The 26,199-nt window shown below is 34.2% G+C and overlaps 1 pseudogene; it reads right to left on the bottom strand.

Annotated features, from left to right (window-relative positions):
- Positions 1 to 571: 571 nt before the first annotated feature.
- Positions 572 to 24,324, bottom strand: LOC149782245 (neprilysin-1-like; annotated as a pseudogene).
- Positions 24,325 to 26,199: the final 1,875 nt, after the last annotated feature.

Here is a 26,199-nt window from a genome sequence, read left to right as displayed (position 1 = left end):
AAGATGTTTAGTAAAAAAAAAAACATCTTTATGTGACCATGCCATCAGGAGGAGCGTTGGTAATATTTATATCAGATCAGCACCATTTTCATTTAGGATCAACTAGGCATCACAAGAAGTCTTCTTGGGAAAATCCATCATAATATTACTTTTAATTCAGGTGAAGTAGCCATAACAAGATTTTCAAGATGGCAACAATGGTGGCCACATTGGACATCATACTGACACAGTTTTCATTTACAGCCAACAAGAAGTCTTCTGGAAACACATGGCAATATTACTTTTCATTCATCAGGAATAGTTATAAGATTTTCAAGACTGTCACCGTGTGCTATTTAAATATAGTGAATTATGTAGCAATTTTGAGCTAAACGATTAGAAATTATTTTTCTTTCTTTAATATTGGAAGTTTGCATTCTTTGATTTAAAGCAATATCTTCTAAAAAATTTACACTTTTCGTTCTTTAGAACTGCATTTTGTGCAAATGAATATCAGTGGTGTTTCAGGCAGCCTTCTGCTGAACTATTAATTGTAATACCCATAAGGACTAGACTAGGGGTATCAGATGCATTAGTCTGACCTGTCAGATGCATTAGTCTGGCCTGCCAGATGCATTAGTCTGGCCTGCAGACTAGGTCTCTTGTTGCTGTCAAATTTTGTATGCTTATCATAGTTTATGATACTTATGGCCTGAGTAAAGTACCTTTATATCAAATCTGGCCTGTCATAGCAAATGAGTCTGACACCACTGGTCTAGACTGTGTTTACCTAAATAATTCCCATGAAAAATACACCGTGTTTACCTAAAGTATGCATGGCTATGAGGATCAGTCCGAATGAGGCGAATTTCTTCCTGGGGATGTATATTCTGGCACCAAACCTGAAAATTGTTAACAGTGCCAATGGATCAGCAGGTTCTTTAAATGACAATATGTTTATTATTTCTATATTTAAATTATTATAATTATTATTTTTATATAATCAAGCACTATCATGGACTTTTTGATTACCAGTAAAATGTACTGCAATGACTTCACATCAGGCACCGGTGGTCAAAATGGGCAAACAGTAGAACTTAATTCAACATGAACAAGACTTTGAAATGGCAGTAAAATGTTCTTCTAAAACACGGATTACTTATCTTTTCCATTTACAATCATTTTAGTACACATATCAATCAAATGACTTGTTGTTCAACTAATTACAATGGCCATATATAAAAATTACTTTTCTGTGATCCAGGCTCAACTAATTACACTGGCCCTATATAGAAATTACTTTGCTGTGATCCAAACTAAAATCTTAATTTCAGTAACTAACCTGCAGCCTTGACATTTTCTAAGCAAACTCAGGAGTTCAAGAAATCGAATGGCAACAATTTAAGAAGTTTCTTGTGGGTTTTTTCTTCTTTGAAATCAACAATATAATAATATGCAAACTTGTTTATAAAGGTAGTTGATTCATAGGTGTGGATATTTATGTCTCGAGAAAGCAACATGATTTTGACTTTGACAAGACCAGAGAGCCATTGTAACAAATTTATCCAAAAACAGGGATGGACTTATTGTCAAAACATATCATTAGTAGATAGTGGTAGAAAGAGAGGTCACAGAGCTATAAACGTACAAATAAAGTGGAAACACAATAAATCTGATGTCACAAACTTTATGTTGTAAAGGGTCATTATTTACTGAAGATTATATTTTTGCTCTTAGAGAGTGTAAAATATTTAACTTTGTAAAGCATCATACTTCCAAGAAAATAATTCTAAACAACTGCTTTCTGTACTCACCTGGGCAGAATTTATGAAGAACAGTTGTTCATGAGTATATTTAAGTCCAGGCAACAATTGTTCCTCTGCACCAAACTTCTTGGCCCATTTCGTATATGCCTGAAGAGAGGATTTTAAATGGTGATATGTTTATGCTAATGTACAACAGTTCTTCAATGACAGGCCCATTTTGGGGCAGGATTGTAAAAAAAAATTAAAAAGGGAAAGTGGATGATATATGATGGCCAAGTTCATCATCTGAGAAAGTTTTTGAAATAAGTATTTGCCATTTTTTTTGTAAAAGTGTGGTTTGGGATTTATCACAGAACCTGGGCCTATCATTGCATTTGTACGACATCTGTTCTTATCAGTACTATGTATATTACATAATGTATCATGCTATGTATATTACATCATGTATAAGTACTATGTATATCACATAATGTATCAGTACTATGTATATTACATAATGTATCAGTACTAAGTATATTACATAATGTATCAGTACTATGTATATTACATAATGTATCAGTACTATGCATATTACATAATGTATCAGTACTATGTATATTACATAATGTATCAGTACTATGTATATTACATAATGTATCAGTACTAAGTATATTAAATAATGTATCAGTACTATGTATATTACATAGTGTATCAGTACTATGTATATTACATAATGCCACAACTTTACTCAAGATGTAAGTATAACATAAAGGGAATCCAAATGGCAAATTGAACCTAGGCATATATTTTGTAGAGAATTTTCTCTACGTAAACCAAGGCATATATTTCATTGTTATACAGATAATTTTCTCTGTGGAAACCAAGGCATATATTTCATTGTTATACAGAGAATTTTGTATGCATGTGCTTATTCATATACAAGTTATGAAACCCACTGAATAATTTCCATATTTGGCTCAGAACCATTGTGGCATATTTGGTTGGGCACTGAACTTGCACTCTAAGAGTCATTGGTTCATTACTCACCTCATCAAGGTGACTCACTGAAGGTATGAAGTATGTTTGTCTATTGAGCTTTTCCACTGATTCTTGTCAGATTCTACTTTTACATCAAGAAAACAATATAATGCCTTATGAGACTACCATTGGTACATGTTCCACTGAACTTTGTCAGAGACTTGGTACATATTCCAATAATCTCTGTCAGGGACTAGGTATATGTTCCAATAAACTCTGTCAGGGACTATGTACATTTTCCAATAAACTAAGTCAGGGAATAGGTACATGTTCCACTGAACTTTGTCAGAGACTTGGTACATATTCCAATAATCTCTGTCAGGGACTAGGTATATGTTCCAAAAAACTCTGTCAGGGACTATGTACATTTTCCAATAAACTAAGTCAGGGAATAGGTACATGTTCCACTGAACTTTGTCAGAGACTTGGTACATGTTCCAATAAACTAAGTCAGGGAATAGGTACATGTTCCACTGAACTTTCTCAGAGATTTAGTTCATGTTCCAATAAAACGTGTCAGAGCCTAGGTACATGCTCCAGTCAATGTTGTCAGAGACAAGATACGTGTTCAAATCAGAATTGTCAAAGATTCTTAATAAAACATTTTGCTTTTGTAATATAGTTAATTAAGTATATAGATGGACAAATTGTTATATTTCAAAATTAACATTAAAGTTAAAATTCAAATGGAAGATTCAGTGGACTAAAATATTACATAAATCAGCCAGTTCTCCATACCTAGCAAAGTATGTGGAATGAAATCTGCAAACAAACCTGATAATATCTAACCCACTATTGGAGAATGACATCCCTCATATACAACATATCACAGAGATAAAGTGGTATGGCATTGATTACATATTGGACATGCACACCTGACCTTGACCAAAGTGCATACCCAGCCAGTGTCCACTGACAGGGGAACATATTCTTGTTGGGCATGTCAAGTTTCACCTTCTAAGGTAGAAGCTTTTTTATGTGAACTAAATTGAGAAATTTTATACCGTACCTGAGAAAATCTTGGACTTTTGAGCAAATTGACTTGTATCATAAATTTTTATGAGTTTTAAAAATTTTACAAAACTTACTATTTTACAGAATTTTAATAATTTTACCTTTTATCTTTTATCATTTAGTACTTCATGTTTATGTTGTTTCCTATATTTTGTTGCAATTCTTTATATTTCATTTTTAGAATGATATTTTAATTGACATCATGCACCATGAAACCTCTACTACTACTACTACAACTACTAAATTTAAAAACCTTGCAACTTGAACTCAAAAGCCCTGTTTAAAATACCCTGATATTGCTCAATCATTACTCTGTAGTTATAATATCAACATGTTTGATGATGATGTTTGAAAGTATTAGACACATGTTTTCATACAAATTTTAAAATGTTTTCAAATAAGTTAAATTTAAACAAATTCTCTTTGAGGTAGTTAATACTCAGTTCTCAACTGAAACACATTCTCCTTTTCATTTTCAATATCAACATGCATATTTGTATATGAATATCTCTTCAAGAAAAAATAGAAAGTTGAAAATAAATGTTTACAACTTCTATAGTTTTGCCACCCCCTTCTTATAGTAGAAATGGTTAAAGTCACACCACTATTGTAATAATAACTTATCAAAGCAAAAGCACATATCACTCTTTCATTATAACACTGCCCTTGGCAGCCAAACAGATTTCTCCCCAATCATAATGCTTACAGTAGGATTACAAGATTATACTACCTTGTAGTGAGACTGCCTTATTATGAAGTACTTCAAGAAGTTCTACCTCATTATATAACACCATTCATGGTAGCCATGTAGTATTATGACTGCTTTATAATGAAGTGGTTGATACAGAACCCCTCATTATAATACTATCAGTGGGAGCCTTAGAGTATAATGTCTTTTAGTGAGATTGCCTTATAATGAAGTACATTATATAGTGCCCCTCATTATAATGCTTTCAATGGGAGCCATATAATATACTTAAAGTGAGACTGCCTTATAATGATGTGCATGGTACAGTACCTACAGTACCCCTCATAATAATACTATCAATGGGAAACCATAGAGTATAGTGTGTGTGTGTGTGTGTGTGTGTGTGTGTGTGTGTGTGTGTGATTAGGATTTTTAATGTAGCTTTAACAATTTTTCAGTCATATCGCTAAGATGTCTGCAGTGTGGCAGTTTATAGTGACGTCTAGCACTGGGGCATCATGCCGCAGACATGTAGCATGATGTCCCACCCAGTCATATTATCCTGACACCAGGCCGATCAGTCCTAACACTAACCTCTTAATGCTGAGAGCCATTTCAGGCAGCTGTTAGTACCATTTGTGTAAGTCTTTGGTATGACTCAGCCGGAGTTCGAACCCATGACCTCCCGCTTCTGAGGCAAATACTCTGACCACAAGGCCACCGGAGTGGTCTAGAGTATACTGTCTTATAGTGAGACTGTTTTATAATGAAGTGCATGGTACAGTACCCCTCATAATATTATCAGTGGTAACCATAGAGTATACTGTCTTATATAGAATCTATGTCGGGGTTTGGGCCAAGACAAGCAAATCCCAGTCAAGGGTTTATATTTTTTATCTCCCCATGAGGCTTGCCCGAGTGGGGAGACACATAATATAAACCCGCGACTGGGATTTCTTTGTCTCGGCCCAAACCCCAACGTAGATTATTTTTCTCACCCAATATTTTCCTTTAAAGTAAAAAGAATTCTGCACTAGTGTTCACGTCTAATGTTTACATGTGGTACATGGATATAAATATGTCAATGAGGGCTGTGGTGTGACCGCTGCATCCGAAGTACACATATTATACGCGTGAGCAAAGAAAAATAACAACATAAAACGTCGCATAATAATGAGGTATTATCACATTTAATATATGGATGTTATATGAAATTAACAATAAATAATTAATATTTATTACAAGAAACTGTTTTATTTTCATCAGTTCGAATTTTGAAAAGTTATATTGTAAATAATAAAACAATATTGGCTACTCAGCTCTACTGTAGTTATACTTAGTACAAGCTGTAACGAAGAGTAACATCTTTCTTTAAGTTATTCAAGGGTAATTAGAGATCTGTGTCACTATCGTATATAACTATTCTTTTCTTTTGGATTAGGTGAAACTGTGTGTAACATACTTGTGTTGTCCTTAATATTGATTGTAAAATTACCTCTGTGTATAATAGACCCTCCAAAAACGGACTCTAGCGGATAACCTTGTGCTAAACTTTCAAGTTTACGGATTCTTTGAATATTTATTTTTTGTCTTGGAAATATGGAAAGTGCTACAGTGAAATTTGCTTGTGGATTAATGTGCTGACGGATAAATTATTCCTTCTGGCTGGTGAGTGTATTATTTGTCACTAAATATTGTAGGTATATTTTTGATTCAACCGGGGCACAGTGGAGATGCTTGACAAAATTAGAAAAAGCACGTTTTATGTAACACTTCTCTGGCTGTTACTAAGTTTTTCCGTAGTTAAGAGAGTTGGGAGGCTATGACGTGTATAGGTCCATAGTCCATATGCATGGATCAGTGTTTTCTGTTATATTGTTCATTTCACACAGCATTGCGAATTTTATCCTATCTGTAGCACAGTCATTTTCAGGTCAGCGCCATTAAATGTAGCTAACAGCATATAATTTGTTTCACACGAAGTATTTAAAACTAGTTAGGTAGCTTTAGCTACATTTAATGACGCCGATTATAAAATGTACTGAGCTAGGCCTGCATATAGGATACAATTGACCATGTGTGTGGAACGAACAAGCATAATACCAAAAAGCTCGATATCATATGCGTTTTTCTTTGTATCTCTTTAAATGTTTTTGTATGGTGTGTTTTCAAAGATTGATTTAAGTTAAGTTACTATATTTTTGTTATATGTTTGTTGATGTTGTTGTTGTTGCTTGATTTTAGTACAACTACGTCAGGCACAGCAGAAGATAACAAGGGTTTCTTTTTTAAAAGTTGTTCTGAGCGCATGGACACCTTAACTGAGACGACTGGTCTGAGATGACTAGACTGGGACAGGAAAAGTAAGGTTAGCAAAATATGTAGATTTCTCTGTCGCATGGGTGAGAATTAGTGATACTGCTTTATAATGAAGTACATTATAAAGTGCTCCTCATTATAATGCTGTCGATGGAAGCCATAGAATATACTTTAAAGTAAGACTGCTTTATAATGAAGTACATGATACAGTACCCCTCATGATAATACAATCAATGGAAACCATAGAGTATACTACCTTTTCTGAGACTGCCTAATAATGAAGTACACAATACATACAATTTTACTACCACTTAAAAATGGGATACTAACTTTATAAGAGGAAATGTGTTATATGAAGGGCTTTACAGTGAGACTGCCTAGTAAAGAAGTACACAATGCATACACTTTTACTACCACTTAAAAATGGGATACTAACTTTATAAGACAAAATGTGTTATATGAAGGGCTTTATAGTGAGACTGCCTAGTAAAGAAGTACACAATACATACACTTTTACTACCACTTAAAAATGGGATATTAACTTTATAAGAGAAAATGTGTTAGATGAAGGGCTTTATAGTGAGACTGCCTTATAATGAAGTACACAATACATACAGTTTTGCTACCACTTAAAAATGGGATACTAACTTTATAAGACAAAATGTGTTATATGAAGGGCTTTATAGTGAGACTGCCTTATAATGAAGTACACAATAATTTTACTAACATTTAAAAATGGAAAGCCAACTTTATGAGAGAAAATGTTTTATTGAAAGGGCCTTATAATGATGGAATGCTATAATGATAGGTAAGATTCATTTTTTTGGGTGGTATTTTGGCAAAGAGATGCCAAGTGTCTACAATATATATGTGCATATTCAAAATGTTATATGTATACAGTACTGTTTAATCAGCTATTTGCATACTCACAATTTCACATGCATGCTCTTTGATGACTTACTTGCATATTCACAGTTTCACATGCATACTGTTCAATGACCTACTTGCATGTACACAATTTCACTTTGCATACTGTTCAATCAGCTACTTGTATATTCATAGTTTTCATCACATACTGTTCAGTCAGCCACTTGTATATTCATAGTTTCCATCACATACTGTTCAGTCAGCCACTTGTATATTCATAGTTTCCATCACATACTGTTCAGTCAGCCACTTGTATATTCATAGTTTTGCATTGCATACTGCTCAATCAGATATTTTTATATTTGTAGTTTTTCCCTGTATACTGTTTAGTCAGCTATTTGCATATTTTCTTTAGCTGTCCTTTTATTGTACAACTCCTGCCTTAACTTCCGATCCAAGTTATTTTATGAAGAAATTAATAGAAAAAATAACTACATGAAAAATGTCAAGTGTTTATAATTTTGTTTAAAAAGTTTGTTTATGATGATTGCAATATCTAGCTAAATAATAAACATCTTGGGCCAAATTTCTTGTGCAAATTGGTATGATGAGACAAAGTGTGTAATTTTCATAAATTGTAAAGGATGTCCAAAATAAATGTGTCTGTGCAATGTAGAGTAAAGTCTGTGTTTGTAGAACATGTATTGAATGACAACTGGCTTTGACCTTGCTACCAAAAATATGAGACTTTTTGACAAGTCCATAAGGGTAAGTATAAGTCAAGAGCATAAAGTCCCCTCTACCTGCCTGCCTACACTGATTGCATATCTCAGAGTGTCTTTTCATGCCTAGTAAGTGTATTTATATGGTTATAGTGGGGATATCATTCATTTCCAAGAACCGACTCAGGGGCTAAGTCAGTTGTGTCTAAGCACACAGCATAGGGGATAATGTTAGCTACATAGCTGAATTTGTCTTTTATTGCCCAAGTATGCATTTTATTATAGAGCAGGGATCTCAACAGTTTCCAAATTATGACTCAGAGGGCCAAGTCCCTGGAGACCTAACGATGGACCTGAGGACCAATGTCTACTCTAAGTCTAAAAATTCATTTTTTTCAAGTCCAAAAAGTGTTATGTATGGTTGTAGGGTGGGGAGCTCTACAGTTTCAAAGTTACGAAATGGACTTTATCCCCAGGGAATTATAGAAAAACCTAGAATCCAATGACAGTTTCATGTATAAAGCTTTCTTCTAAATAAAATTAATCCTGTTCATGGATGTCAAGATGTTTTGGAAGTATATTGTGTAAATGATCTATATGCAACATTGTCTGCTGCATGATTAGCATTTTTGATTCTAGTATAATATTTGCTTTTGTCATAAATTAGCTTCCATTTAGTTTTAAATGGATCCCTCCCCACAACTTTCATGTATGTTACCATAATGCTCATTTATAAATCAAGTCCAACAACAAAAACAAAATACACCTTGATCTACCATTGCATAATGCAATGGCAATTCAGTGTCTATATGATTTGTTCTACTGATCACATTGAACAAACTACACTGACCCAGATCTGCCAGTACATAATATAATGGCAGGTAGGGCTAAGTGCAGTTTGGAGTTTGATTTGGTTAGTTCAATCTTGATGCTATTGTCTGTATATACCATTAGTTTGGTCATTACTGCTATGTTCTGTGCTATTATTGTCTGTATATACCATTAGTTTGGTCATTACTGCTCTGTTCTGTGATATTAATGTCTACATGCACTTTTAGTTTGGTAATTACTACTCTGTTCTGTGATATTATTGTCTATCTAACATTAGTTTGGTCATTACTGCTATGATCTGTGATATTAATGTCTGTATGCACTTTTAGTTTGGTCATTACTGCTCTGTTCTGTGATATTAATGTCTGTATGCACTTTTAGATTGGTCACTACTGCTCTGTTCTGTGATATTAATGTCTGTATGCAGTTTCAGTTTGATCATTACTGCTCTGTTCAGTGATATTATTGTCTGTATGCACTTTTAGTTTGGTCATTATTGATATGTTCTGTAATATTAATGTCTGTATGCACTTTTAGATTGGTCATTACTGCTCTGTTCTGTGATATTAATGTCTGTATGCACTTTTAGTTTGGTCATTACTGCTCTGTTCTGTGATATTAATGTCTGTATGCACTTTTAGATTGGTCATTACTGCTCTGTTCTGTGATATTAATGTCTGTATGCACTTTTAGTTTGGTCATTACTGCTCTGTTCTGTGATATTAATGTCTGTATGCACTTTTAGATTGGTCATTACTGCTCTGTTCTGTGATATTAATGTCTGTATGCAGTTTCAGTTTGATCATTACTGCTCTGTTCAGTGATATTATTGTCTGTATGCACTTTTAGTTTGGTCATTATTGATATGTTCTGTGATATTACTGTCTATATGCACTTTCAATTTGGTCATTATTGCTATGTTCTGTGATATTAATGTCTGTATGCACTTTTAGTTGGTCATTATTGCTCTGTTCAGTGATATTAATGTCTATATGCACTTTTAGTTTGGTCATTATTGCTATGTTCAGTGATATTATTGTCTGTATGCACTTTTAGTTTGGTCATTATTGCTATGTTCTGTGATATTAATATATGTATGCACTTTTAGTTTGGTCATTATTGCTATGTTCTGTGATATTAATGTCTGCATGCACTTTTAGTTTGTCATTGCAATGTTCTGTGATATTGATGTCTATATACACTTTTGGTTTGGTCATTATTGCTATGTTTTTTATATTAATGTCTGTATGCACTTTCAGTTTGGTCATCATTGCTCTGTTCTGTGATATTAATGTCTGTATGCACTTTTAGTTTGGTCATTACTGCTATGTTCTGTGATATTATTCTGTATATACCATTAGTTTGGTCATTACTGCTATGTTCTGTGATATTATTGTCTGTATATACCATTAGTTTGGTCATTACTGCTATGTTCTGTGATATTAATGTCTGTATGCACTTTTAGTTTGGTCATTACTGCTCTATCAATGATATTATTGTCTGTATGCACTTTTGCTTACTTCATTACTGCTCTGTTCTGTGATATTAATGTCTGAATGTACTTTTAGTTTGGTCATCATTGCTATGTTCTGTGATATTAATGTCTGTATGCACTTTTAGTTGGTCATTATTGCTCTGTTCAGTGGTATTGTTGTCTATATGCACTTTTAGTTTGGTCATTACTGTTCTGTTCTGTGATATTAATGTCTGTATGCACTTTTAGTTTGGTCATTACTGCTCTGTTCTGTGATATTAATATCTGTATGCACTTTTAGTTTGGTCATTATTGCTCTATCAGTGATATTATTGTCTGTATGCACGTTTAGCTTGGTCATTACTGCTATGTTCTGTGATATTAATGTCTGTATCCACTTCTAGTTTGGTCATTATTGCTATGTTTTGTGATATTAATGTCTGTATGAAGTTTTAGTTTGGTCATTACTGCTATGTTCTGTGATATTAATGTCTGTATGCACTTTTAGTTTGGTCATTATTGATATGTTCTGTGGTATTACTGTCTATATGCACTTTTAGTTTGGTCATTATTGCTCTGTTCAGTGATATTATTGTCTGTATGCACTTTTAGTTTGGTCATTATTGATATGTTCTGTGATATTACTGTCTATATGCACTTTTAGTTTGGTCATTATTGCTATGTTTTGTGATATTGTTGTCTATATCCACTTTTAGTTTGGCCATTACTGCTATGTTCTGTGATATTAATGTCTGTATGCACTTTTAGCTTGGTCATTATTGCTATGTTCTGTGATATTAATGTCTGTATGCACTTTTAGTTGGTCATTATTGCTCTGTTCAGTGATATTAATGTCTATATACACTTTTAGTTTGGTCATTACTGCTCTGTTCTGTGATATTAATGTATATATGCACTTTTAGTTTGGTCACTGTTGCTATGTTCTGTGATATTAATGTCCGTATGCACTTTTAATTTGGTCTTTACTGCTCTGTTCTGTGATATTAATGTCTATATGCACTTTTAGTTTGGTCACTATTGCTATGTTCTGTGATATTAATGTCTATATACACTTTTAGTTTGGTCATTATTGCTGTGTTCTGTGATATATATGCATCCAGTGCATAAGCAACAATTGTATATGTGTGCATTCTGAACATATGTGCATAGTCTTGCCAAACTCCTTGTATATTTAACAAATCTTAAGAATGTATAATGATATTCTAAGTGTGCATTTCATGGCCATTATGAATATATAATTTATAGCTGCCTGTAATTTTAGTGAAGAATGTACTGAATCATGAAACAGAAATAAAGAATGTTGTTGTGGGTGAGTTATTTTGTGTTTTCAACAGAAGTTTTTAATTAGTTACATAATACATGCATTCATGCATGCATGTATGTATGTATGTATGTGTGTATGTATGTATGTATGTATGTGTGTGTGCATGTGTGTAGGTAGGTAGGTATGTGTGTGCATGCATGCGTGTGTATGTGCATGCATGGGTGCTATATTTCCCTATTTTTATAGACATAGCTCCCCTGCACAAACTGTTTCTGCAGATGTTTCAATGTCATTCATTTGGTAAAATACACAATCTGCCTGAGAAAAAATATCTTTAAGTTGTTTTTTCTCATAATAGGTAATGTTTAATTAACATTTAAGGTTATTTAAGTCTTAGAAAGGACTATTGATAAGTTTATCATGACGTCACCAATTACAATATATATATATATATATATATATATATATATATATATATATATATATATATATATATATATATATATAGATAGATAGATAGATAGATAGATATGCAGTAGTAAATGATACGTATAAATAATGTACTTACACTAAAAGCTTCCCTTACTCCACCAATGTCAGCAATATTATCGCCTTGTGTATTGATGCCATTCAGCTACAGAAATAGACCAAGTAATCTGAATGTGTACATTTATTATTCCTTTATTATCTGACCAATCTCCAGCATTTTAGTGTGGATTTATAAACATCTTTCAACCTTAGTGCCAGTAAATTTTGAAACAAGTTTAAAACTACTTTTTCACATCACTCATTAGATTTTTGCATTTGTAACATATAACCTTTCTAAAAGTAATCCTTTATCATTGTATCATTACCTTTACAAAAATGATGTATCATTGTATCATATAACTTTGATAACAGTAATAATTTATCAATGTATGATATTATTCTATAAAAGTACATGTAATGGTTTATCACTGTATCATATTAACTTGACAACAGTAATGATTTATTTTGTATCATATAACCTTGATAAAAGTAACGAATTATCATTGTATCATATTACCTTGATGAAAGTTATGATTTATAATTGCATCATATTTTCTCGATAAAAGTAATGATTTATCATTGTATCATATTACCTTAGTAAAAGTAATAATTTATCATTGTATCATATTACCTTGATAAAAGTAATTATCATTGTATCATATTACCTTGATAAAAGTAATAATTTATCATTGTATCATATTACCTTGATAAAAGTAACGATTTATCATTGTATCATATTACCTTGATAAAAGTAATAATTTATCATTGCATCATATTACCTTGATAAAAGTAATGATTTATCATTGTATCATATTACTTTGATAAAAGTAATAATTTATCATTGTATCATATTACTTTGATAAAAGTAATAATTTATCATTGTATCATATTACTTTGATAAAAGTAATAATTTATCATTGTATTATATTAAATAGATAAAAGTAATGATTTATAATTGTACAGTATTCCCTCACTAAAAACTGTTCATGGGAGTAATAGAAACTTATAGATGAAGCCAAGTTATTTTTAAAGTATTTTATCCATATCATTATTCAATCATGAAACAGATCACATTGCCTTATAAAAGGGACTGCTTTATACTGAGGCACTTTATAATGAGGACACTGTACTGATGGACGGCTTTATTATGCAGTAACGTGCCTCCTTTGCATCTCCAAGGTCTGAATCCCATTTTGATAACGTCCAAGGACATGTGGTTGCCAACCTAGGGTAGTGTCTTCCTCACAAAAATCCACAAAATTCCACTTAAAATCCAAAAATCCATAAATTAGAAAAGCTTAAATTTAGTGGTATATAAATTCCTTTCTTCGCATCTAAGAGTGTAGGCAATTTTTCATCAGATATTTGAACTGTGAATGATACCCAGATATCATCTACCTGCAGGTTATCAACAGCATATGACCAGTCATTTTAACTTGTTCCAAGTTTTCAAACACTATAACACAAATCTGCAGCACATGTTCAAAACTACATGCTAACCACCAAGCCTTCACGGCTCCTACCTCCAATATTGTTGTCTCTTATGGCATACAAAAGAGTACATTCGACCTATTCTATATCCTTGAGCCTGCAGGGGACAAAACAAAATGGACTCAGAAGATATAATTAGTATAGATGCTCACATGCATTTTAACATCTGCAGCAGTGAAGTTGCTGTACTGGTCCACAATACACTGGGCATGCTCTTTGAATTTTGTCACTATGTCTTCAGTCTACCACTGGTGCAAGTTGCCATCTTTGTCATACATCCGTCCTGTAAAGACATCAATTTTGCAATATTTTCCTATGGGAAACCCATGTCGCCAACCTTGGTATGTTTATTGTAAAAAGGAGATAGGCTCATTATTGGAAAACTAAATTCTTAAATAACAATTTAAATTATATAAAAGAATGAACTTTTCATCCAGCAACAGCGTATGGTGTGAGAAATGTAATTTTATATGGCACTGATGGTAGGTATGCAAGAATTGAAAAGAGACGATAAATTACAACCATTCTGATAATGTTGCAAACATTCCTATATTTCTTCCAGAAATGCAGAATCTCCAATTCAGTTAAAACAATCCAAATGACTAAGTTTCCATTAAACAAATGTGAATGCAGGAAAAACTACAGATTGATATGTTGTATGTCATCTTTTTTTATCACAAAATCATAATTTTGCACAATGGTCTCTCATTAAAAAGTGGTTCCTTGAATCCTTGAAGCCAAAAATACTACTACTTCTACTACTAATAATAATTATAGTAATGACAATAGCAAAAACAATAATAATGATTTAAAGAGCGTTTCAAAATTGGATAAACTAGTTTCCCTTGAGGCACCCTCCAGACAGTAAAAAAATATCTTAGCAGCTCGACACACACACACACACACACACACACACGTGTGTGTGTGTGGATACAGTTTCGTACTGCAGTTGGTTCTATCACTGGGTGGGGATCCCCTTTCTGAGGGTTATATATCATTGATCCACAGCACTCTCCAGGGGATCACACTTAACCCAGAACCAATTTGCTTTGCCATTCCAGCTATCTCTTCTGCCAAATCCAATTTGCTTCCTATGCCTGTTTGCAACTTAGGCTTTCCTCGGCCTGTTTGCAAACCTTGGTTACTAACTTCCTGTAGTTAGCTCATATAATCCCAGTGAATATCGTGGCATACCAAAAGTTCTGTGATGCAAAGCCACAGCATCCTATTTCAACCGGTAGATTCCAGGCCCTTTATATATTCTGCTGGCATCATGGATGAGCGGCTGATACTTAACCAATTTCCTCTCTTAGGCCTCCTCTATTCAAATGTCCCATGGCACTGTCAGTTTCAACAAAATCACCTGTTTGGTACCTCCTGACCACAGTACAACATCAAGTCTGAAGTTGGTGTCACAGATGACTCTTGGGAATTTCAGCTGTCCTTTTACATCTGCCTGAATTTCCCAATCCTGCACTGTTGTCAAGATGCATCTTGTTTCACTCTTTTGGTTTTTTGTATCAACTCTTCACAAAGGTGATAAAGTTTGGACCACTTTTCACTTGCTGTTGCTTTCTCCTGGCTATATCCAAACTGGCCACAGTCTCAGCAAATGCTTGTTCATGGTGCCAATGATAATGACCATCTGTTAGAGCTACATTGCAGGATGACGGCAAGAATTTGCAAGTCACCCACATAGATTACAGTTTGAATCATCTGTTAGTCCCCATGTCTTTAGCTTTGTTCGTGCGCTGAGCATAAGAGGAGCAGGGATCGTCCTGGGCTTTGCCAATGTCGCAAATAGCGATTGTTTTTCCTTATTGTTGACCAAATATAAAATCTGGCATTTTTTATTTTTTGGCGAAAGCCTTTTAAACCGTTTAGATTGTACATTCAATCATGGATTTGGAATGGAGAAATTCAAAGGGAAAATGAAAGACAGCCACAAACTTGGATACCCAATGCATTGGGATCTGTTACATAACAAAACCTTTGTTCATATTGACAAACTCATCTTTACAGTGCATTGTTACAATATAATCCACTTATGTTAACATCTGGCCTGATTACTGTACGCTGTGATACACATCATGCTACCGGACTATACCTACAATCAACCGACCTATGAAAACGCAAACAGAAACAGCTTCAATTAATTGAACGGCAGCTAATCCTTCTGTTGTTTATTTTAAACATACCAATAAAATAGTTTTGCTGAAACTTCAGAGGAAACTGATTACCTTTGAAGTACCAATTGCTGTGTATAAATGCAAAGAAAATGGAAAACAAATCTCAGAATTAAATACAATCAACAGTGCAACATTAACATGAGTAAACGCAAGCTAAAAGTTGCATGTTCATCATCTCATCCTAAAATAAGTTCACAAAATTAACAGCATTTAGTGCTAATTCATCAGACAACACAATCACTGAACCTGATGTTATACCTGACAGTCCAACATCATTTACATGTAGTGACGGTAGTCATGCTTCAAGTGCAACACCACATCAAAATGTAAATCTCTTCAAACACCAATTCGGGAGATTGAATCCAAAAATATGCTGATTGGGACCTACCAAGTGGAAGCTTTTTGCAGCATATTTAAGCATCGTTTTCACTAAATATTCTCCGATTTCTCGGGTCCAATACACATGAAAATCTCAAAAAGACATGCCATTTCTCCCTGTGGAGTGCATTATATGCCCCCTCGCACACACACACACACACACACATACACACAACGTGCCCCCATTTCAATCTATACAATAGCTGAAGGTTAGACTTAAGCCTCTTTGACATATTTCAAAGAAACCGCCGGTTCTATAGTTAGTGAAAGCACTAGCAACTGACTGACAAATAAACCATGCCCTATTTTTGTTAGAACTAACAATGCCTAAAATGGATGAGAATTTATGATAATAGTTCAAATGTGGTCTCAAGCTACCATAACTGTGATAACTATTTCCCACATTTTATATCCCACTTTATTTCGTTATTGTTAACTCATGTATGCAAATTAAACTCTTTGCTAAATAACATTTATTCCAAATTAGTTTTTTGGGGGCACATATGCTCTGTGATATGTTTCTTCATTCCTTCTTTTAATTTAATGATGGTAATTAATGCTTATATAGACTGTACTTTTTAATGCCAGGTGTTGACTCGTGCAAGTTTCATTTGTGGGAATGGAGATCATAGTTTGCTTGTCAAGAAAAAAATCTATAACATTCAGTGATCATTCTTGGTATTTAGGAATCAAGCAAGGCATGTAAAGCGTGGCAAAAATAAATTATAACATCCATCTACCTTCTGGTACTGACATGGATGTAATTGTCATATCATCCATGAAGCCCTCATAGGAGGCTGTTGAGTTCCAAATGACGCAATTGGTCTTCAGCTCATCTTCTCTGATGACATTACAAGCAGATTCATTGAAGCTGAAAATATTACTACTAAAATGGTAAATCCAGTTATGATCCCAATTGCTAATCTTCGCTATGCTGTTGTGTAGCCCAGAATGGTGAAGCACACTTTTAAATTATCGAGGTAGTTTTAAAGCATGTCTCTCAGCTTCTCTAGTACTTGATATTTCTCTGGAGTCTGGTTCACCACCTTTTGTGGAATGCTACCATATGCACTTGCTAAATCTAATCACAACACATATATATTGCCTTTGTTTTTTTGCCGTGTGGGATAATCTTAATTAAATATTATGTCACTTAATACTGAGGTATGTCACAAGAAAGGCTAAGTCAAAAAGGACAATGCTGTACAAGTACAACACCAAAACCAATATGTAATTAATAATTACACATATCATGCCTATGTGAAGATTCTAGCAGCCATTGTAAATAAATATCATGTAGAAAATAAAAGTACATGAATGTGATCTTTACAGTGAAATTTTTATCCGTATAACAGGGCACAGTGTTGTCCCCTGTAATGGGGCATAATGATGGCCCCAGTAACAGGTCATTATGTTGTCTCTTGTCATAGGCCATATTGTTGTCCCCTGTAACAGGCCTAGATGTTGGCCCCTGTAACAGAGTATCATGTTGGCACATGTAACAGGGCATCATGTTGGCCCCTGTAACACAGTATCATATTGGTCCTGTAACAGGGTATCATGCTGGCCCCTGTAACAGGGCATCGGACATAAAACACAGATAAAAACATTTTTTCTTATCATATCAAAACAGGCATTATAATGATTTGATGATGAGTAAGGTAAATTTTTCTTTTTCTTTCTTTTTTTTTTTGTTACTTATTATTCTGATATTCAAAAATCTGTTTCAGACATTATTATCATTGTCCAACCCAATGTAGCAGTCCGATTTTACTGGGTAAAGTCTCAGGCTTTAAGCAATATTGGAGTACAGTATGACCACTGTCAGAAGCATAATTCATTCCTCAGTACTTATCTTAATTAGCTACTATAGCTACAGAGGCCTCCTTTGAAATGCATGCAGCCCACTTATTGAATTCATATGTATAGTCAACCACTGAACAAACATTCCTACTTCCAACTGCACTGGTCATTAAGAAATATTAATGACATGGGGAACACACGCACATACACACACAGACACACACATACATGATTACACATATCATGCCTCGTCTGATATTTTGGAACCACGCAAAATACATACATATCAAGTTTATACTGCATATGTGCTTGTAAGTACATAACTAACCCCCTCCCACTCCAAGCTATTGGCTAGGACCCAGATGACAAAAAAGGTGAGATGCTGTACATATGTATATGCTTTTATATGTACAGCAGAAGAACAATAATTCCAAAATATCAGAACTACCACTGATGCTACATACCAGTGTCGTCAAATCCATGTGTCATTTCATGACCAATGACATAGCCAATACCTCCATAGTTAAGAGAGCTGGAACAAAAAACAAAAGAAATTAGCAATAATGTAGATCAGACATGTTTCATTATCTCATTTACAGTAAGGGATACAGTGGCATCTAATTTGCTACTGCTTGCAATTTATTTGGATTTTTATTTCATCCGAACAGGCAGGTTGCTTTTCAGCTGCAAAGCTTACTGCTAACCTCAGAAACAACATGGCCTGCAGTTCTCCATGGCCTGCAGAGCTATAGAGATGCTGTCCAAAGGTGTGAAGAAAGTAAACCTGTTTTTGTTGTGTGCTTTAACTCCATTGTTCTGTGCATGATAGGCTATACATGGCAGCCAGTATAACTGGGGGAGGAAGAATTCAGGTAATTCCCAGGAAGAATCACTGATCCTCAGAAAGCTATTAGCAAGTGTTTTTCACATACCCAGATAGGCTGAGCTCGAGACTCAATCCCATGGGGACAAAGATTTGATGGCAGTGATCGGTAAAGGCGATTGCTTTAGACCACTCAGCCTTCCAGAACCCTAGAAAGTAAAGACATTTTTAAGTAGCCACTTTTGAGAAGAAAATTTCCTCATAAAGCAGGTGTTCTTATTATTTCTGTAATGATTCAGTAACAGAGACCTTTAAAACTCTGTTCAAGACTAGTGATTCTTTAATAGGTGACTGTTAAGGCAGATTAAACTGTAAACCTGGAAAATAATGGGAAAAATGAGGAGTACAAATTTATAGCAAATGCTGAATTCTTGTAATAGGCATTAGATTTTGGCATAGTAGTATATTCTGAAATTGTAAATATGCAAGTTGAGTATCATAGATAGTTATGAAGAAATTCCAGCATCTACATAAAATAGACAGAAATGAAAAAAAAAATAGAAAGAAAAAGCATGTACTTACTTTGGTTGACTTTGTGCATAAAATGGTGGTTGTAGAATTCCAGCAGGGAAAGCTAGATACAAAAAGAGGTGATAATACCATAATTAATACAGTCATACACTTTTGAGAGACCTCTCTTATTAATAGTAAATTGTTATAATTTCATTTTTTTTTTGAGAGGCCACCCTTTTATAAGGCAACCTATGCATCACAGACCGGGTTGCCTCATGATAAGAAAGGGGGAGGGATGACACTTTGATGTTGTGGTTAGATCTGTTGGTTAACAGAATATACTGTGAAATTCTAGGTCAAGACATACAGGATACACAAAAGTTTACTTAACATCAGTGATCTGGGTAAATAAATATGTAAAACACTATAGCTAGTTCTGTATGAGCTATTTCACCAATGTATCAAAAGTATTTCATAATTAAAACTGGTTTCACAAAACTTGTTTACAGTGGAACAATAGACATATCAACATTGCAGTTCCAAATCCACTACATTTTTAGGCACATATGTTGTGTATGTGCATGCAGTATCAAGGGGTTCAGTATTGTAAAATACTGTATGATTCTGACAATGTAAAGTTAATGGGGAAAAGAAAGGAGTACATAATATGCAAATATACAAATTATTTTAACATATGAATCTTGTAATGCCTAACTCAACAAACCAAAATATTAGGCACTGTTAAAAACTACATTCCTCTTCCAATAGTCATACTAATAATGATAATGTAAAAACATGAAACAAAAGTCAGAAAAACATTAGGCAGTTCACTATGTTGTAATACCTGAATGGTATTGCGAATGGAGTTTTACATACATAAGCATTGTCCAATTGATGTGTGAAGATTATTTGATGTTCAACGTTGAGATGCAAGATGATGTTTGAGCTACAAGACTTTGGCATATTTGATCATGTCATTTTTATCTGTCACTGAAAACATCTACCATGCCTGAATTACTTCTTCTTTTTTTTGGGGGGGGGGGGGCACCAGACAGATGCCCTCCTACTTAGCCAAAGAGTAAATGTTTTTATGTGTTACCGATTTCCCCCGATATGTTGCAATGTGTTTTTATAAAAAGAATTTCGTTCAAAAATTTAATGAATTTTTGACTGGGTATTTTCAATTCCTAATGTATTCTATAGCTTTGTTCTTCCGAGTAGGTTTCTATCACCTAACTCGGAGTCCCGCTCCTATTTCTATTTTGTGACCTTGGCTAGAGGTCTCTATATATCCCGTGTCTGCTATAGGTGTTTACGCTATATGTTTGTTTGTGCTATGAATGCTTTCGTGTAGGGATAGCCTTATGTCGCATCATTACCCAGTTGTCCTATGATCCTCATAAACGGATCTTATAAAATTATTAAAAAAATTAATTTAGTACATTTTGGAATTTGGGCGAAGTGGCGGTGTGTCACGTTTTATTCAAAAAAGTACTGTTAGTGTTTTGATGTGTGCTATATATGTGTCGCCTTTCGCAGGTTTTTTTGTATAAATTTAGCCGTATTCGAGAGAGCTCCATATTTTCTTTAATCTTTTATACTTCACTCTCTCGAATAGGTTACTTCTATTTATTTCTTTATTTCCAAAGTCAAATGTTTTCCAGAATATGATTTTATAACAGTGTCCGTACACATGGAGAAAAAAAAAGGGGGGGGGAGTAGGGGCAGCCGGTGCGAGTGCAAGTCCTTTTAAGGTAAAAATCCTATGGATAGTTTTCATTGCATTCGCCCCTCCGCCTTAAGTCCCAATAACTATCACCTGACCGCAGGCCCTCATTGTTTTTATAATGCAATTACTAATTTCATACAATGTCTTTTTTGTGAATTTACCATCTAAATATAGAATATTCTGTTTCACGTATGCATTAGTTTTCTGAATTTCATTTATAATTTTTATACGGTCTTCAAGTGTTTTTTCATATTGTAACATAACATGATTTTTAGAAAAAGGTCCTATTTGCACAGTGGACATTTTGGCGGTACTCTGACCATAAGCCGTCTCACAACAGCCTCTCCTGTCAACCACGCATTATGCATGTATTTGAAGCAGAGCCTTTGAATTTTCAAAGATCCTAATTTTTTCCAATTACCCCATGCCCTATCCCAATTAACATATATATTTTCTTTTTCTATTGTGCTCTTTATATTTTTTGTAATTTCTTCTCTAATCCAGTTATATGTTAGATTTTCTTCTTTTTCCTATAGTTCCTTTTTGTCTATATATTTTAAAATAAGCTCTTTAATATTTCTATATTTCCTTGGGACTTCTAATTGTTTAATTAATTTATTATTTTTATATATATCGTCTCTATTTCTCATGAAGAATCCATAACGGTATATGTAGATACCGTCCCATGGACTCTTCGGTTCTGTTCTTATTCTTTTAAATCTATTTAAAATATTTGCTGCTTTCATTAAAATGGGGCTGGGGAGTGCTACCCCGCCCCCCCCCCCTTTAGTCTTGTACAATATTTCCTTCTTTTTATAATGTAATTTGAAGTCCCATATGTAATCTATTATAGTTTTATCTAATGTATTTAAAATTTCATTACTTTTATCTGTAGGTTTTAGAATATAATTCATTTGCACATACATTTACGTTTTCGCTACTTGTGTTCTTTCCATTAAGCATAACGGAGTTAGAGCCCAGGTTTTCACATTTTGTTCAATTGCTTCCTTTATTTGTTTACAGTTTTCCTTCTCCGCATTTTATCCAAAATATATCCCTAGCGCTTTGACCTGCTTTTTGATTAAATGTGGGGGTAGCCCTGGGCGATTGCCTTTCCAGTTGCCTATTTTAAGTATCTCAGTTTTTTCATGATTAATCCGTGATCCTGACGCTTTACTAAACTTTTCAAATTCTTTAGTCAGGTGCTTAAAGGAATTTGCATCCTTTATAAAGTTAGTGCAATCATCGGCATGTTGTAACATCTTGACTTCTTCCTTTATGTTCGGTATTTTAATACCTTCAATATCTTTGTTTAGTTGGATACTTCTATTTAGAATTTCAATGGCTATTACGTATAATAGCATAGATAGTGGGCATCCCTGCCTCACTGATCTTTTAATTTCGAATTTACCTGTTTTGGCTCCATTTACCTGTACTCTTGAAGTTATTTTGTTATATAGAATTTTAGTCCATCTTTGAAAGTTATTTCCAAAACCAAATTTCTTTAGCACTTTTTGTATATTGTTATGTTCTAATCTGTCAAAAGCTTTTTCTTGATCAAAAAGTACCATGGCAGCTTTTTGTCCGGTATCGTTTATGTGTTCTATAATAGTTTTAATACTTTAAGATATCATGTTGTATGTCCCTGCCTTTTGGTCCACACGTTTGATTTATATTTATTATATTTCCCATTCCTTTTTTATCCTGTTTGCTAGAATTTTACTTAGTATTTTGTAGTCAGTATTTAGGAGGGAGATGGGCCTCCAGTTTTTAAGTTCTTCCCTATCACCATTCCCTTTGTATATTAATGTTATTATTCCCTCCCTCATACTCTCTGTCATAGCCTCATTTCTTAATAATATGTTGTTATATAACCATTCTACAATTGGCCACAGCTCGCCACAGAATTTCGTGTAGAAATCCGTGGTGAGTCCATCTCCTCCTGGAGATTTCCCTTTTATAAGGTCTCAGATACTTTCCATTATCTCTTCTTGTGAGATGAAACCATCACATAAGTCTTTATGTTCTGATGGAGTTTTCTCACATTCAATGTTCTTTAGATATTCATCTATTTCTTTGTCTTCTATTCTTTGGGATGTGTATAGTTGGGTATAGTAATCTTCTATATACTTTAAAATTTCATTTGCATCATTTGTTGTTTTATCTCCATTGATTTTTAAGACCTCCATTGCTTTCTCCCCCCACCTTCTAATTTCCTCACGCTTGTAAATCCCTCTCGCTTTCTTATATATTTGTGTAAACTTTCCAGCTCTTATTTCTCTACCCCTTAATTTCTCCTCATCTATGTTATTAAGTCTATTCTTAAGTTTATTTTCAGGTTCTATTGAATTATCTTTTTTAAGTTGTAGTTCTATGGCCTCTTGTTCTAGTTTTAGTTTCATGCTTCTTATTTGTGCAAATTTGATTGCTATATTTTTTATTTTAATTTTCAAATCATCCAATTCTTTAATTATGTCCATATTTCCATTTTCTATCATTTTATTTATTAATGTTTTAATCTCTGGAATAAAATTAGGATCCTCTAGTAGTTTATTGTTTAATTTCCATGTCCCTTTGCCCCATTTGTTTTCATTTGGTACAGTTAATTTAATATATATCAATTTGTGGTCTGAAATCTTAAAATCTATTATCCTTGCTTCTTTATAAATATTTTCATTGTAGTTAGTACATAAAATGTATCTATCCTACTCCCTTTATTATTCTTATATTCAAAAGTACATTATTTCCTTAGTATATTTAGTTTACGATATATATCAGTAAGTTTATGTGCATTAACTAAGTCCTTCATTATTAATTTACATTTCAGGTCATTAGTGGTTAGCTCCCCTTCCCTGTCTATATTGTCTCCTACCCAGTTGTAGTCTCCCCCTAGTATTACATTTTCCATGTTGTATTGTTCTATATATTTAGATAGATCTTTTATAAAGCTATGTTTTTTATAGTTATTTGCGGGTATATAAATATTAATAAAATGTGTTTTCCCAAATCTTATATGAATCATTCTTCCTTTAAATTTTTTCCCCTCATATACCCTTTCCCAGCTATAACCCGGTTTATTTTATCATTTCCTTCATAACACTGGACAACAAATTTTTACAAAAGTCATGTTACTGAAATAAAATTAGTCAATTCTTATCAATTTTTATGTGCTGAACACGAATATGACAGTCAAATTGCAAAATTGGCTCTAGTTTTTTTGTAATCTGCAAGAAATTAATGTTTACATAACGAAATGCATTCCAATAGTAAAAGGTCAACTGTAATAGCCTACCTATAAAAAATCAAGTCATTGACTACATCTTAGATTTCTTCGCCTGTCTCTTGTACAGCTGTTCGGGAGCATCTCTGAGGAGTGTCCAGCAGTAGTCAGCCAGCATTGTAGTGGACCATTTTCCCTGGTATCTTTGTTCCATTGTTGCGATATCTTGATGAAAACGTTCGCCGTGTTCATCACTAACAATACCACAGTTGCTAGGAAAGAAATCCAAATGGGAATGAAGGAAGTGAATCTTTAGAGACATATTGCAGCCAAGTTTCTTATACTTCATCAACATGTCTTCTACTAGTTCCTTATAGTTTTCTGCCCTAACATTTCCGAGGAAGTTTGTAGAAACTAGGCGAAAAGCATTCCATGCTTGTTTCGCGTCACCTTCCAGCAAGTTGTTGAACCGGTCATCTTTGAAAAGCTCTCGAATCTGAGGACCCACAAAAACTCCCTCTTTAATCTTTGCTTCGCTGAGTCGAGGGAATTTTTCATGCAGGTATCGGAATGCTGGCAAAGTCCGGTCAATGGCTTTCACGAAGTTCTTCATCAAACCTAGTTTGATGTGAAGGGGTGGTAGCAAGATTTTCTGAGCCTCAACCAGAGCTGGGTGTTGGATATTCTTCTCTCCAATGGCTACATTCTGCCTGTGAGTCCATTCCTTCCTCATGTAGTGCATTTCCCTTGCTCGGCTATCCCACTCGCATAAGAAACACATGTATTTTGTATATCCTTGCTGCAGTCCCATTAAAAGGGCAACTACCTTCAAATCACCACAGAGGTGCCAGCTGTACTTGTTATACTCAATGGAATTCAGTAGCTGCCTTAAGTTATCGTATGTCTCTTTCATGTGGACAGCATACGCTACTGGAATAGATGGAAGAATGTTTCCATTGTGCAAAAGCACAGCCTTGAGACTCAGTTTCGAAGAGTCCACAAATAGTCTCCATTCTTGTGGGTCATGAGTGATTTTTAAAGCATTCATGAGGCCCTCAATATCGGAACAGAATATCAGATTACTTTCCTTTCTGAAGAAAGGCTCCAATTGCTGGTGGCGCTTTCGATATGCAGTAATTGTGACATCTTCTTCTAGAAGATTCCATTGTTGGAGTCTTGATCCTAGCAATTCTGCCTTGTTCTTTGATAAGTCCAAATCACGAATCAGGTCATTTAGTTCTTCCTGTGTTATTCTGTGTGGGGTTGATGATGCACCACAGCGAAAATCTGGATCACTGCATGCTGATGGACCAGGAGAAGAACAGGTCGACTCACCTTTGTCTTCGTCAGATGAATCAAGAGAATATTCTGCTGGAGGTTCTGGAATAGGAAGTCCCTCACCATGTGGAACTGGTCTCAATGCAGACGGAATGTTTGGGTAGACTATTCTCGACTTCTTTCGCTTCGTTATTCCGCCGGAAAGAGGAGGAACCAAGCAGAAGTAACAGTCATTTAGGTGGTTGCTTGGCTCTCTCCACACCATTGGGACTGCAAACGGCATTG

Source organism: Sinohyriopsis cumingii, chromosome 15, assembly GCF_028554795.1.
Source record: "Sinohyriopsis cumingii isolate HCF-2022 chromosome 15, ASM2855479v2, whole genome shotgun sequence".
NCBI classification, from domain to species: domain Eukaryota; kingdom Metazoa; phylum Mollusca; class Bivalvia; order Unionida; family Unionidae; genus Sinohyriopsis; species Sinohyriopsis cumingii.
This window is presented reverse-complemented; position numbering and strand designations above follow the sequence as displayed.